Raw genomic sequence first — 15,548 nt, 5'->3', positions numbered from 1 at the left:
GTTACTTTTTTTGAAATATGGGCCAGAAAGAAAATACCAGTATTTTAAGCTGTCTTCCTCCTTCAATCCTTAATTTTCCTCTTTCTGTGCACACACCCAACAGCACACACCTTACCACCGCCAGAGTGTTTCCCTAAAGCTTGGACTCCTCAGCTTTTGTGTGCAGAGGCAGATGAAAACACTGCTTTGCTGTATATGTATATTTCCCATGGAAATATAGAATCCTGATCGCACCACATGTGCAAGCTTTGGTTGATAATGGTTCCCGTCCTTTTGTGTTCTGCAGCACCAACTTGGTGCATTACACATTCTGCTTAACCCGTTAAATGACTGTTAAATTAATTAACATGCAAAATGGTTGTGGATTCGGCTGACCTCTTACTTTGTGCTGTAGGAGAATCAATTAGCTGTTTAGCCTTTTATACTTATTACCTCATCTTCTGCACAAACAGGCATTCAGAATATTTATCAGCTCCCTGAACAGAACCTTTTTATCTGTAAAGAGTTTCTTTGGCATGTAGAAAAACAAGGCTTTATTCTCCTCTTAAGTAAAATACTCAAAAGATTTGGCCAGACTTTTACTTAGCAGATACATCAGATGGATTTTAACCTTGATCAAACATTTTGACAATCTGCTTCTTGATTGACAATCATTTCATCTACATCTGATATAAAAAAGGTTTCTCCTTGAACACACCTAAATATTTACAAAAGCTCTCGCATGTGATTTTTGTGATTCTTGGTTTGATTCTTAGCAAATTGTATTTATGCATTTCAAAATTTCAAAGTGGCCTCTATCATTGAAGCAATGTGTTGGGTCAATCTTTGTAAAAGAACTACTAACACTAACCCAAAAGAATTGAATTAATGTGGATTTTAATAAAATTCTCAGGGAAACGTCAAATACTTGCAGTCTTGGTTGTGAAAACGGTCACATTAGGAGATATTACACTTTGGCTCAACATTATCTATTGGTAAATTAATTCTACAAATATTGGAATCTGCCTTATAAAAAAATCTACAGATATCTCTCAAAACTTAATTGAAGGAGGCTATTAAATTTTCAGATCTGCCTGGTGTAAAGGCTGTTAAATGATGAAACAAGTTTCCCGCTTTGAAAAGAGCTGAGCAATGCAAATTTGTGGTACTTTGATGGCGATGTAGTACATACTTTCAACACAGGTGGGTGCTCTCAGTCTTTTTTCCAAAGTATATGTTCCCCATTACTGATGAGTCTGATGTGTTGATGTGTGATCCTCTTCAGCCAGAAAATTCCAGTGCACTATTACAAAAAAAAACACATTTAGGGAAAAACATCTAATGGTTGTGTCAGGTGGTAACACAGAAAAACACATAGCTATCAGTCTAACAACAGTTTTTTTCCCTAAAATGCTTTAGATGTTTGTTTTTTATAATTTGTTCAAATTTTATATTCAGACACCAAAAATCTGTTATGAACTGAGAATATTTATTTCTTTATTTATTATGTATTTATTTATTAGATCTTTTGTGGGCACCTAACATGTACATTAATTTTTTGTACTCCTTGTCTCTATACAAAAACATAAACTTTCACCATACTTGACTGGCTTGTGTTTCGTTATTCTGCAGGAAAACCGAGTGTGTGTACACAGTAATTATAAGAGCAGAGAAAAAATACAATAATACTAAAAATACTACTAACAATAATGATAATAATACTTATATTATATAATTATTATACTTTATATAAATACAGTATAATTCACATGAGTTGAATTTTCATATATTTCTTTACTTGCAAGTTTTTTTTGAAGGTTTTTCACCTCGGAGAGGAAACCTACAAACTGACTGGAGGTTTATCAGAAATATTTTAAAATAAAGCCAATATTTAAAGTTTTTAAGGGAGTACATTTTTATATGTATTATTTACTCATCAAATTTAGAATGTTATATTTTGATAAAAGTAAAATAGTTAATAGTTATATAAAATAAATATTTTTGTATTTTGCCAGTAAACTTCATCCATTTTTTAAAATAATTTAGTATTTTGGTATTTTTACATATTTGATTATTTAATTTTTAAGGAACCATGAACAAAATATTAAACATAAATATTATTTAATTAATTTTTTTCTCTCTTTTTGGAAAATAATAGGGATAATTGCTTTTGTATTCAGTTATAAAAAAAAAAGATTATGCATTTATATATATTTTTTTTCATTTATCTTACAAACTCTAACTTAAAGAATCTGTTTCTGAAAATGTATTTCCTCAAGCATGACCTTGTATATACCACAGCATTTAATATACCATTGAGTAGAATAGATTTCACCAATGCACATATTTTTTAGTATTTTAATATGTATATTGTTTTTAACAAAATATATAAATGTATCATAAATAAAATTAAAATAAATAAAATTAAAAAAATGAGGCTAAATGAACATTGTAGAAATTCAAATGACAAACTATATTCATGTTTGCTGTATAAAAAAATGTAAAACATGCATGAATAAACATTCCCTTATCACAATATTCTCAGCTTGTAACAGAATAGATTTTGTTTACTAAACAAATAATTGATTTAGTCAAATTATTATTAAATCTGCAGAACTTGAATTAATATAATTCCGAAGTGTTTTTGCCATCATATTTCAAATCAGAAATCTGTATTTCATATGAATATATATATGTATCAATTTTCAAAACAGTTGTTGGTAACTGAATTTATAATTGTTCAAAAATAGAAAAAAAAAGTTAGCTAACAACAAATTTAGTTAAATAAACTGACAACAGGGATACATGAAAGACTAAAACATAGCCTACTTTATTTTTAAAAGCAACACAGAAAGCAGCTACAGGTCACAACAAGTGGACATGGCCCCACCGGGGGTCGCTGTAACCTAACTGACCTAACCTATTTTTCTATCATGACGACATGTTGTCTCATTGGTGACGTGGTAGCGAGGGGGCGGGGCCTCTACCATGAACTTTAGTTGAACCCGTTTTGATGTTGGGCGGGGGCATGCTTAGAAATGTTACGACACAGGGCCAGTAACAGAGATATTTTGGGGTTTTGATTTTTTTATTTATTTATTTTTTCCCTAGCTTGATTCCCCCACCCACCCCTTCACACCAATCCACCAACCCCCACACTCATCCATCACACACACACATACGAACACACACACACAAACTCCAAACACACTTGGCCTGCAGCAGCAGTCTGACCGAACAGCGACCCTGCATATCAGGGTCAGAAGTGCAGAACACGTCGTGTGTCATATTAACAGTAGTTGTCGGGGTAAGTTTGGTAAGCTTGCTCCTCCTCCCTCCCTGCCAATCACAGAGATAGGTTACGAGGCATATACAGCCAAATTCGGTGATGGTAATGGACATGAACTTTTGGTGAACTGCGTTTTTCCTAGACTGGGGGGGGACTACGAGGGCAGGTGGAGTTCAGTGGGACTTTAATGTTTTGTGTTTTTTTTTTCTTCAATCTCGTTCCCCAGGCTTGATCACTGATTGACCCTCACAAACTGGGCTTGGATAGATGGTAGGGATGAATTTGGATGATGCGCTGCAACACTGGTGCTTGCGGGACATTGCAGCTTAGTCTAACATACATATTTTACACTTGGGAGTGTGGACAGAGCCACACCGCAGCACCAGCCACCACTTTTCCCACATATCGCCTCTTTCTTGCCCTTTCACGTGCACTTTACAAGACCCTTTCCGTGTTCGTGGGACAACTTAGCAGGTCAGGAATAATATCTTCAACTTGGTCATTATAAGACTTTCATGAAGTGACCTGAGATGGGTAATAAATGGAGAGAAGTGCTCTCAAGCTTGAACTTCTGAGCTTTTGAGCTGCCAAGTGTATGAAATATTTAGTCGTGCACTGGTGTCACGGATTCTTAATGTTTGTGCAAAAACTTCTCTAGCCACAGTCAAATCAAAATGGTGGCACCAACAGAAACCTGTGAAAGTCTGTGAGTGTCCCTGCATGGATCGCACTTGAATTCCATGTTAATAATACATGTGTCGCTCCGAAGAGGTGCAACATCTCGAAAGCAAGGCTGGTTATGGGGAGGAAAAAAAAAAGAAAAAAAGGGAGACGCGGAGTGCTTGAGTTGTGGTATAATGGGGAAAAAAAGAGGATGCACTGCGACAGACACTCTGCCACAACAAAGGGTAAAATACAAGACATTCTCGTGCCAAAGTTAGACTTTAGCCTAGTTTCTATAGTTTAAAAGGTCATCTGTAGAGTCTCGTTTTGTTTGGTTTCTGCAAGAAATGGAACTCTTACAGAAAAATTGAGCTCAACTTCTGACACCCAGGGCTGTGTGACATGCAGAGGTTTTTTCTTTTTCTTCTTCATTGGTCCTATCAGGAAAGCAGAGTTGTGTAATGCTTCATCTGACTGAATGATTAATTAAGTCTGTGTAGCCTATAGCCGGGGCACCCTGGGCTGTGTTGTGCAAGCTAGCCAGCTGCTACTGCACAGAGTTCTGTTTTGCCAAATGGGTCACGCTTCAGCTTTCTTCAGCGCTGAAAGTTTTCTTCTAACTACATTCTTCCCCCTCTCTTTGATCTTAAAACATTATACACTTACTCTGGATTTGTAATTCTGATGGTCTTTTCGACCTTTGACTTCGCACTAGTTCTGTTTCAAGTCTTGACCTGTGTGGTCGATGAGATGAGAGCGGCACATGAGGGATTAAGGATACTTATGTCACTTTTTACACCTTTTCAAACCGTTTAATTAGTTTTCAAACTCTGTGAATAGAATACTAATTTCTACTTGTCATTAAAGCACCTTTTCCCCCTTTTTTAGTTCCTCTAATGCATCTCTGTCAGTCCTCAATTCCTCACATGAAAATTTTAGTCAGATATGTCATGTAGACAGGCCTGATCTGGAAGCATAGAAATAAGCGTTAATTGTTGAGGTAAACATTGGTGAAAGGAGCCAAAAAAAAAATTTTCTGGCTAAGAACTGAGCCCCACAAATGAAGAAACAAGGTGAGAGAGGAGCTTCTTAACAGAGAGAACATGAGACATATATCATTGCTGTATATTATTCCTTATTCCTTCCTTTGCCATTAAAGTTTACAAAGCTAGTTTACAGAATCTCTTGAAAAACAGGGGTTGTTATCTTTTGAAGTTTAACTTTATTACTGTTTCTGCAGCGGCGCCTCTGGGAAATATCATCCTAACCTAAATTTACACGTCCCCGCTTTTCATCACAAACTTTCCTCAGTTCGGTGTCGCCGTTTTAATTGTCGTTCTGATCACGACTATCCCACACCCGCACCCACCAAGCTAACCACAATGTACCTCCGCCCTCATCTGTCCCCTCTGCTCCAAGAACAGAGATTACTAGCCCATCTGTATCACCAGAGCCAGGCCACGCTAAGCCGGTGGGAGCCCTGCTCAGCAAGGCACCGCCGCAATTGTTAACCCTGATTAACTTGATGTGGCGTTCGGTAGAGGGAACAGTGTGAAAATCAAGCCAGTGCCGTGACCTAGTGCCCTGCCGCTGAACCGAGGGGGAATTGGGCAAACTTGGGGAGGGTGGATGAGAACGGGAGCCGGGAAAAAGAGAGAGGAGTGAAAAGAGAATAAGAAGAGAGACAGAATGATGCCTAAAGCCGCTTTGGGCTTCTACCAAAGATTGCACTGGAGGAGCTCGTATATGCACAGAAATATCTTCCTGTTTTAGTGCAGTGAAAACAGGGTGTCGGTTACGATACAGGCTCCTGCAGTACAATATAAATTGGTATGACTTTCAGTGACCGTGGGATGGGCTTCCTCAGGGCTGCCGGGTACAGCAGAGGACATTAAAGATTTAGTTATAACTACTATAGTGAGATTATCATTACACACAGAAGACAGTGTAGATGTTTGCTGAACAGCGTGAACTGGAGCATAGTTTAAAGATGGTAACATATGGAAATGCATACACAGTTGACTTTACTTCATGAATTAATGTTTCAGTCATGTTTTGTCTCCAAGGCACAACAGGCTTATACTACTTCTGCTTTTAACTTGATAAGAAATTCAGATGATGTCTGTCCTTTTAAATATCACTGCAGCCATAAGTCATTTATTCTGGTACATTTGCATTTGTAGGAAAAAATAATTAAATACAATAAAATTCCCTGTCGGATAACATTTGGACTCTTTATATTGGCTTTGACTTGATATAACACTTTTTTATTAAATCAGTGCTGTGCCATGGATAATGCTCTGTTATATGTGTTTCAGTCTGATCAGCTTTGGAGGATTCCTCCTCTCAGATGAGCCTGAAATGATTACTGTTTGCGAAGATGCATTTGAAAATCTAGTTTTTATAACCTAGAAATGCATCACTGACAGTGGCTCAGTTGAAAAGGTCAAGTTAAACCGTACGTCAACAGTAATGCCAGATTTGATATTTTGCTTATGACATATTGCTGGACCAAGTCGGCAGGAAACCATCATCAGGCACGTTGTCTGGCAGGATTTCAGCTTGTGTGTTCAAATGTGAGCTTAAAATACAGAAACACCCAAAATAGAATATTGTCCAGTGTGGCTTTACATAATGACCAAAAATCTACAAGCTCTGTTGCACCTCAATGAAGGAATATTTCAGTGATGTTTTTTTTTTTTTTTTTTTTTTTTTTTTTTACACACACAGTTGAAAGGCAATACATTTATTTTTTATAACTAGGTCAAATGTAGGTGAAAGAAAGAGATTTATGAAATGAATACAGTTTTTATTCAATGTTAAGCAGAGGCATCAACTGGGAACTGCCAATGTCACTCTAGTTAAAACAGATGAAGAAATGATTAAACATGGCTGTGGGGTTGAGAACGCCACATCCAGTGATGACTGACCAAGTGACATTCCCTCTCTGACTAATGCACGGGTCCTCTGTGCGGCAATATTCGTCTGGTCTGGATGGCCGTGACCTGTAAAAGACTATGACTACAGACCGCAGGGTCTCTTTCTCCTTCTCTATCTGTTGTTATATCTTACACATTTGAAACAGGGTGAGATTACCACTAACACTTGATTGAGTTAATTGATTGGGACAAATTATTCATGGTAAACTATTAGGGGGCAACATTTCTACTACATCTATATGATTTTAAGCACTCGATTGGCTAATGAACTAAACGTTACTTTGTCAGTCCATTTCTATTTCATTTTAAAGATTTCATTTTCAGTTTAGGTTTTTCCAGTACGTAGAAAAGGTTAACCCTCAGGATTAGGAGTGCAAAATTTTAATTTGAAGCTGTGTTAGATGTAGTCATGTTGCATTGAGTTTAAATTATTTTAAAATGTGCAGAAATGTTTTCATCCAAATATGCTAGAATGTTTATATAAAATCAATAAATAGGGATTAACAAAACTATGCTGCGAATAAACTACTCACGTAGTTTTCCTGTGTAAAATGAGAGGTGCAAAGAATTCCGCTCAACATAGCTGTCTCCTGTCTGTGTGATGTTGTGGTGATGTTGTTATGGATTAGGATGCTTTAAGAAAATAATACCTTTGCGCAACGGCAATGACACCCACAAACAAATGCAGAGATAATAACATGTTGAACCCTGTGACAACCCCAACAGGCCCCTCCCTCTCTGAGCTACTGGCCCTTTCTCCTTTGACCTAATAATTAAGCTGCTTTTTGGCATTATAAGTTGAGAAACAGCTCTGCCAATCTGCAATGACAAATCTCTCTCAACTGAACCACTGCTTCGTGGAGGCTGCCGCTGTCGTCCTTGCAATGCATGGATGCTTCCTTGCTCCCATCGTTTTGACTCTGAAATCTTTTATCCTCCCACTGAGAAAGTAATCCTACATTTGGAATCTGTGTGAAAATGAGTACCACAATATCATAAACAGCCAAGTGCTGAGCATGTTTCATAAGCTGACCATTTTGATATGATGTCATAAATGTGAGAAATTTTAATGAGTAAAATATAGAAGCTTTGGCTACATGTATGAGTGACTGTGGCGCTGTACTCGGAGCCTGTATCTACTGAAAGTCATTAAAATTGGAGTAAAGTCAGAGAAAAGATGGAAACATTGTGGTCGGATGGTACATGCTGTAACAAAGTGTGCACCTTTTACTTAACATCAAATATGCCTTTCATTAACAACTAACATGCCTGCAAACTATGCCGTAGGGTTACAGATTTTTTAATGTACATATTTGCCTTTAAGGCAGCCATTGATTTCCATTGATTTCCCCATGGCATAAAAATCACTCGCAGACTTTTGAAACTTGCTTACGTTACATTATCCATCACATTCAACATCAAGTCTGAACTGATTCCAATAAAGCTCTTTGATTGGAACGTGTGATTGGAGAAGTCTGGAGAGCGTTACCTCACATCGATAATGCAACTTTGACAAAAAGTGACAGACAGCAGCATGGTTTCCAAAAAGGTCCACATGAAAATAAAGTCAAAGGATTTGTAGTTAAGGTACTGAAATGCGCACAGACATTATTATAGTCCTTTAAGCATTAAACTGAAGCTGTGATAACTTGACTGGTTTACCAAATAGCTGAAATATTAAATATTCTATACGAAAACACTATTCAGGGAAAATATTTTGTGCATTTGTGTCGAATACAGTACGGTTGGACAGATTTATTCGAACAGGGAACAGGAAACGTAACACGAGCGCTAACCTCAGTTCAGCATGTTTGGTCAGGTGAGAACTGATGTTTTTACAGAACCAAATGAAATCACTGAAAAGCCCAAAGAGACGTCTTCAAAACTTAAATTTTGTTCATTAGCAGTGAAAATGTAATCTAAACTTACTTAGGGAAACAATCACAGGCAGGGTATGTGAAGGCAGTTGACATATTTTAGGCAGTGGCTGCTCATACTCGCCTACCCTATGAACGTAGCTTTGATTATCGCTCGTACTAAACTATTCCCCAGTTTCTTCTGAACACAATTTTTAAAAAAAAGTTCATAGACAATCTCAACTACTTGAGCTGAAGTTGCATGGCCAGAGATCAGATTCCTGTAGACCTGTAGGTGTGATTACACCCTGGGCTCAACAACAAACAGTCAAGGACATCCTTCTCCAAATGCATCTAGTCGTGTGAAAACATTGCTAACGTTGTTGGCGCAGTTTTTGGACAGGGGGTTTCTCAGCCTGCTCTGGGTTAGACAGGGCGAACGCTAAGAGAAACAGACAGGAGGGTGAGGGAGGAGGGAGAGACTGTGTGAGGCAGGAGCCAGCAAAGGAGGCTGGAGGAGCCTTGCAGAAGGGGGTGTCCTGGGACATGCTAGTATTATAAAGCAGTGACCCAGGATAAAGCGCAGGGGACAGTAGCAGTTTGATTTGATCGGGCAGTGCTGTGTTGTTAAATCGCTCATTAAATCCAATTAGGGGGAGGTAGAGGGAGACAGAACAGAGGGTGTGTAGGGGCGGTAGAGTCTTACAGCTCCTGTGGAAAATTGCGTGCCAAGGCGAGCAGGTGACAAACTCCAACTCTGAACTCCTGACCTAGCCGTGGGACTCCCCACTTCCTCACTCCTTCTCACTCCTCTCCTCCCCTCGTTCCCTCTCAGTTGCCCACTCGCAGCTTTCACCTGCGACCCCTCAGTCTTTGTACTGCTACAGTGAGGTGTGAGGGTGCTGGACATCCTGTGACACAGCGATGTGTGATGTCAAAGAGCAATCACTGACCGGCCTTACATGCAAATTAGACTGTCAGGCCAATTAATGTCTCATGAAATTAAAGAAAACTACTGCCTGAGTGTTGCTCTCATGTGGTGCCGAGTGCATTCACGCCAGAGCAGTGCCAGGACAAATGCCACACAATTACATAGCATAACACCACCCTGCTGTGGCCTTACAATAACCTCTCTCTAAACTTTCAGAATTTTTTTTTTTTTTTTAAATTAAATAAAATTAACCATGGACAAATGCCCCTAACCCTCCTTGATTTGATAATCCATCCCGTTCCTCCCACTCTTCATTTCACTTTCTTCCCTACTTAATCTTTTTCTCCAGTTTTCATGGTTTATAATGTTTTTGTCTCCGAAAATTGAGCGCAATGGTTTCGGGCACAAACAAACAAGGACGGATTACAAGAGACTTTGACAACTTAGTCATTCTCTTCATGAGGTCTCCTTTGGTTTGGTGATCTATGAGTTCACTCTTGTTTACTTCCCAGACTGTCACAACACTGCTGCTCTAAAGCACATTGTTTGTCCAACTCTTGCTCCTCTGTTTGTCCCTTATCTGTGATTCATGCGTCATGTCTTAGCGTTGCCTGTCCTCTCTTATCCAAATCTTCGCCACCTTTTTTCAAAGGTATTTTACCCTTTTCCTAAGACCTCAACTTAGAAAAAACACTTTCTTTCTGAGTGGACCTAATGCTTATATAACTGAATTGCAGTGGATACAATATGAAAAACACACAAATTGCCTTGGACAGCTAATTATTTTGTTTATGTGTGACATGGCTTTACAGCTGTACACTGGTAAGTAAAAAACCTAAGATAACAAAGTACCACCTGTCATGCCAGTTTATGGTATACTGTAACAGCATAGGAGAAACTATGGTTCTTAGTAAATGACAATGGGCTGGAAAATGTATTTATGCTGTTCACTATATGTGAAATGTCTGGCAAAGGGCTGGTTAAAAACAGTTGGGACTTCAGACATACTGACATGATTAGTTAAGGGCATATTTTGAAGAGGTCTAAAAAAGTTTCTAGTAATCTTGACTAGATTACTAGATTACTCTAGTAATCTGTTTTTATTTTAAGTAATTCAACTGTTCTATTATAAATTATTTGTATAGAGTAGGGCTGAACAATTAGTGAAAATATTATTGAAATTGCAATAAGGCCAAGTGCCATATCCAAATCAGAAGAGCTGCAATTGTTTGTGATAAAATGTGTCACAACATACCATATATGAAGCATTGTGCTGCCAAAGAGATATCATCATTTTTTTCAGAGGAAATAAAATGCAAAAATGACCATTTCAACTGAAATTGTGACTCCTATCGCAATATCTGCAAAAATAATCGCAATATGTTTTTTGAGTTTTTTTTGCATATTGTTCAATAGACCTTTTTTTATTCATTTAAAACAGTTGTATGTCCCACAGTGTAATAGCTGATTTTTCTACTATATTCTCTACTAAATTCTGGTAGGAAGATGTATTAAATGGCTGTATTTATTCGTTAATATTTCTTGCCCTAAACATTTTCACATTTCAGGACATGCATGCCCAAAAACATATTTGTATCTGACTGTAAAAAAAAAAAATTGCTATATGCAACTTTAAATTATGAAATGTAAACTGATTCAGGCCCCCAAAAAAACATTAATGAGGACACAGCCTGTGTGTCCTCATGAGTAGCTACAGTTTACAAATGTGGAACGGCCTAATGAAATAAAATGTGTTACTGCTACTGTGTTTCATAAAACAGTAGTGCAACACTTGGAGGAAGTTGTAGTTGGAGAGTTAATGTTTCTCATGTGTTGCTGAATTTGTGATTTCTACCAATTTTCTTATCAAATGATTTAAAGCTATTACAATTTATTACTGTTTACTTGTAATTGTCTTTGTATTGATATTTAAAAATGTTTAAATTACTAATTAATCAATCTGCCACATCTAGTTATTTGACTCATTATTAATAAAAAAAATACTGAAATATGGTGAAGTTTTAACTTTCAATTGTGTATTTCATAAGGGGATCAAAATAGGTAGCTATAGCACTCTGGCATTGTATTGTGTGACTGCCACACTAACGTTAACTAACTTGGCTATCTATAATTTACAGTGCATCATGGCTAACAGGTTACTCTGCCCTGTGGCTCTAACGCATTTCTCAGCAATGGACTGCAGAGTCTCTCCATGGCTGTCTTAGTTTTTTTCTGCCAGAATGTTTGAGGAGGGGTGATATTGTCTTGGATACCTGATTGAGTTAATTGAGGGTCATAAATGATATATGTCTCTAAATCCCTTTGATGGTGGCAATTAATCAAAGCTTTTGATTTCATTAAACAGGAACTTTTTTCACAAAATGTAAAGGGCCAGGAGTGGAACCTTGAGAAACACTTCAGTCACACTGTGTTAGCTGAGGAGCCATTTTAATTAAAAGTGCATTTATGATATTTCTGATACACTCAGGCTCCCAGAGAAAATCTATTTTCATCTGAGGGCAGACATGTGACACTTACTTTTATAGATATTTAATGGCAAATTTTGTCTGCACCATTATCATTGTATTGGAGTGGAGTCCAAGCTGATTTAGTTAGCATGCCAACCGAATAGCCCCAGCCTGGTTGGCCCAACTCGATACTTTTTGATAGTGAGTTGTTGTAGCCTGTCGCGGTGGTTCAGTCTGCCCTGAAGAAGTAGCGCTGCTCAGAGTGCGTATTATAAACTCCTGTATCGTAAACGCAATGATGGCTGAAGCTTTCGGCAAGACCGGTAAATAAACAGCTGTTAATGTTAATGGCAAAACTTACAAATAGCTTTAAATGTACATAGTACTATATAGTATTATAGTATTAGTATAGTATTAGTATTATATAAACTTGGAATGCAGTCCTTGTTGAGCCTGGTTTTCATTTAACAAATTTGCCTTTATTTGCATTCTTATTTGATGCACTGTGGTTAATTCTCTATTATCTGCATTCTGATCTTGGTGTTCCTTTATAATATATCCGTTTTACATGTGTAGCATCAAGTATGTTTATCACAGACTGTAAAACATTCACTCCTGGGTTTGCCTCATGTTCTCATTTATCTTCTTGTCCTTACTTTGTATGCAGACATTTACTGGTTCCTTCTGGGTCTGTATGCAGATTATTGGGGCTCTTATATCTTTAAAATCCTCGGTTGAAATGACTTTTTATGTCCTCAGGTGCTGCTTTGGTTATCTGTCCCTAAGGTCAGACTGGGTTACTCCTGGCAGAAAGGCTTTTAGGTTCTCTCTTTCCTTTTATAGGAGCCACAGCGAAATGATTTCAAACTCAAAGTCCTGCTTTGTCGTGATGGACTTAAACTGGCAGTGAAAGATCTAATGGCACACCCAGTATGTTTAACGATCTTAAAAAATGGAATGATAAAACTACCTTTGGCCTACGAGCCTGCTGATTAAGTAGGAATATTATTAACTGATGGAGGCAATTTGTTCCAACTTTGATACACTGGGCTTTATTTGTATTTCATATCCTTTATCTTTGCCATGTGTACATATGGTAAATGTGCAAATTGTCTGCTGATAAGTTGGAGTGTACTTTAAAACTTGTTATGCACATTTGTGCTATGACTTTTCTGCTTGTTGTCATACTGTGCTCATTGTGATTTGTAATTTTCTTGTCAATTTAAAGTTAAATAAATATCAATAAAACAATAATAACTTCACTCTCTCACTCTACAAAATTCTTATTAAGGGTATAAGCAAAAAATACACAACATTTTATAAAATATAGTGTTATAGTATAATGTAACGCATTGAAATAAACTGTTAATTAAATATATAATGAAATGACATTTTGGTAATAACAGTATTTACAATGATATTTGATGTTTACTGCACAATTGCAGCTACAGTAAATCCAATGCATTTTATATTTAATTGTACACAATATTTTATCACTATAACATTTACAATAACTAAATGATTAACTTCAGTCATATCTCATATAAGTAAATGAATAAATAAATAAGTTTAAAAATGAATTTAATAGATTCCAGTTAAATACATTACGTTAAATAGTATTATGTCTAAAATGTACTCGCCATTGACTCTCAATATTTGTGATTTGTGCTGTAATACATTTTATTTTAATAGTCACATTTAGGTATTTTGTACTTATCAAAAGACATTTTCTCACTGCACGTTTTTCCTTTGTTAAAATATAATATTGGTTTAAAGTGTGCGTTTCCATGGTACACACCAATGTTGGTGTCATAGAAACCCGTCGCTCATATGTCATCAAAGGATTCAGACTGTATTACAACATTTCGTCTGTGTCATTATGTAGCACCCGACCATTTAACTATAAAGTTTTGAAAACTAAGTCTTGTAGCCAGAAAGTCAAGTGTTCCCACCCTTAGACTAACAGCCCAGAGCAGAACAGTCTCCACAATAATCTTACTGGATGCCCCAGTTACATTGGGAGATGTGTCTTTGTGTGACCACCGAGGAAGTCCTCCAGGCTTCTGGAGTCACAATAAAAGTCAGCAGAGCTGTCGTAACCTTTTCTTGACCTCTGCCATTCTGTGCTGCGTTCACTGGGCTCTTGATCTTCAGTTCTCTCGTCTCTTGACTTTTTCCAGCCCAGAAAACAGACATACATAACAACTGACAAACTCCTCTTCATGTGTAGCACCACAAACGACCCAGAGAGCGGGCTCGATGGGGTTTCACAGCATATTCGGCGTATTGTCTTGCCTTCTTTTCCTGAATATGTATCAGGATGGCTGAGGGGGACAGTTATACCAAATCTCTTTGTCAATCCCTCAGGAACAGTAGAGAGATCTTTCCTAACAGGCTCTCAGTCCCAGAATAGATGACAACTTTGACACTGATGTATCATGTCTCAGTAGTTCAGACGTGGAAGGCGGCCTGCATACTGCACATGCAGCAAGCCAACAGAGGTGCACGCGGAACGTAGTGGGGGGGAGACCTATTTAAAAACAATCCTATCTGTGGATCCACTGTGGGCTAAACAAAGGATTGGGCCTCATTAAGATAAGAGTGTCCACGAAAGCAGACCAGTTGTTATGTGAACATGCTGCCAGTGAGGCCACCGCGAGGCAATGGCCCATTTATTTTCTCTCTCTCTCTCTCTCTCTCTCTCCCTGAATAACTGTGTGCCGTTCCAGTGCATCATATGTCTTTGCTAGTAGCGAGCGTTCTCATCAGCGTATCCCTTCCATCCCCCTTCATCACGTCCATGTAGCTGCCAGTCATGTGTATGTGTCAGGAGCGGGAAAACAATAATAAACATTGACAAACGGGCCCGGCTGTTTTCCTGATGTGCCACAGAGCAGAAGTAACACTGGGAGGTTGGGTAGAGCAAACTACTCCAAAAAAAAAAAAAAACCCAAAAAACCACTTGTTCTTGGAAATTCAAAAATAAAACTTGATTTTTGTTTTCCAGGTCAGCTCACTAATGACAACAGCATTAAAAATGTTCTGGATTGCAGTTTGGTCAGTCTGTAAACATCAGCATAGTCCTACTTTTGTTTGCTTGTTATTTTATGATTTTTTTTTTACTGTTTTCACTATAATTATTTTCAAATATAGTAATCATCTTCTCATTTGTCTCCAATGAATTCTCCGGTTACACATTAAATGCAAAAGATGGAGCAGCACTTTTTAAGAGATATTTATTAACAATTATAAATCTATCTAAATCATTATTATCAAGGCTATATGTGACAAAACAATTTGGATCCTATAAATTAAGTTAACACATTAATATAAATAATAATAATTAATTAAAAAAAAAAACTTTTATTATGTACATTATCACTAAAACGTCATTAATATCATATTAAGTGCAATTTACTATAA

At 37.4% G+C, this 15,548-nt stretch overlaps 1 protein-coding gene across 5 annotated transcripts in view; it reads left to right on the top strand.

Moving 5' to 3' along the window:
- Nucleotides 1-15,548, top strand: part of mfsd8l1 (major facilitator superfamily domain containing 8-like 1) — a 44,026-nt gene that overhangs the window by 7,821 nt on the left and 20,657 nt on the right. Inside the window, exon 12 of one of the 5 annotated variants that reach the window (XM_056379274.1) lies at nt 12,969-13,387. The exons of 2 other annotated variants lie outside the window; for them this stretch is intronic. The gene's annotated coding sequence lies outside the window, so the exon portion shown is untranslated. Of the gene's footprint in view, nt 1-103; nt 1,586-12,884; nt 13,388-15,548 lie in introns of those variants that run through there. 2 more of the 5 variants (XM_056379272.1, XM_056379270.1) reach the window with 2 other exon arrangements.

Source organism: Seriola aureovittata, chromosome 6 (assembly GCF_021018895.1).
Source record: "Seriola aureovittata isolate HTS-2021-v1 ecotype China chromosome 6, ASM2101889v1, whole genome shotgun sequence".
Taxonomy (NCBI): domain Eukaryota; kingdom Metazoa; phylum Chordata; class Actinopteri; order Carangiformes; family Carangidae; genus Seriola; species Seriola aureovittata.
This window is presented reverse-complemented; position numbering and strand designations above follow the sequence as displayed.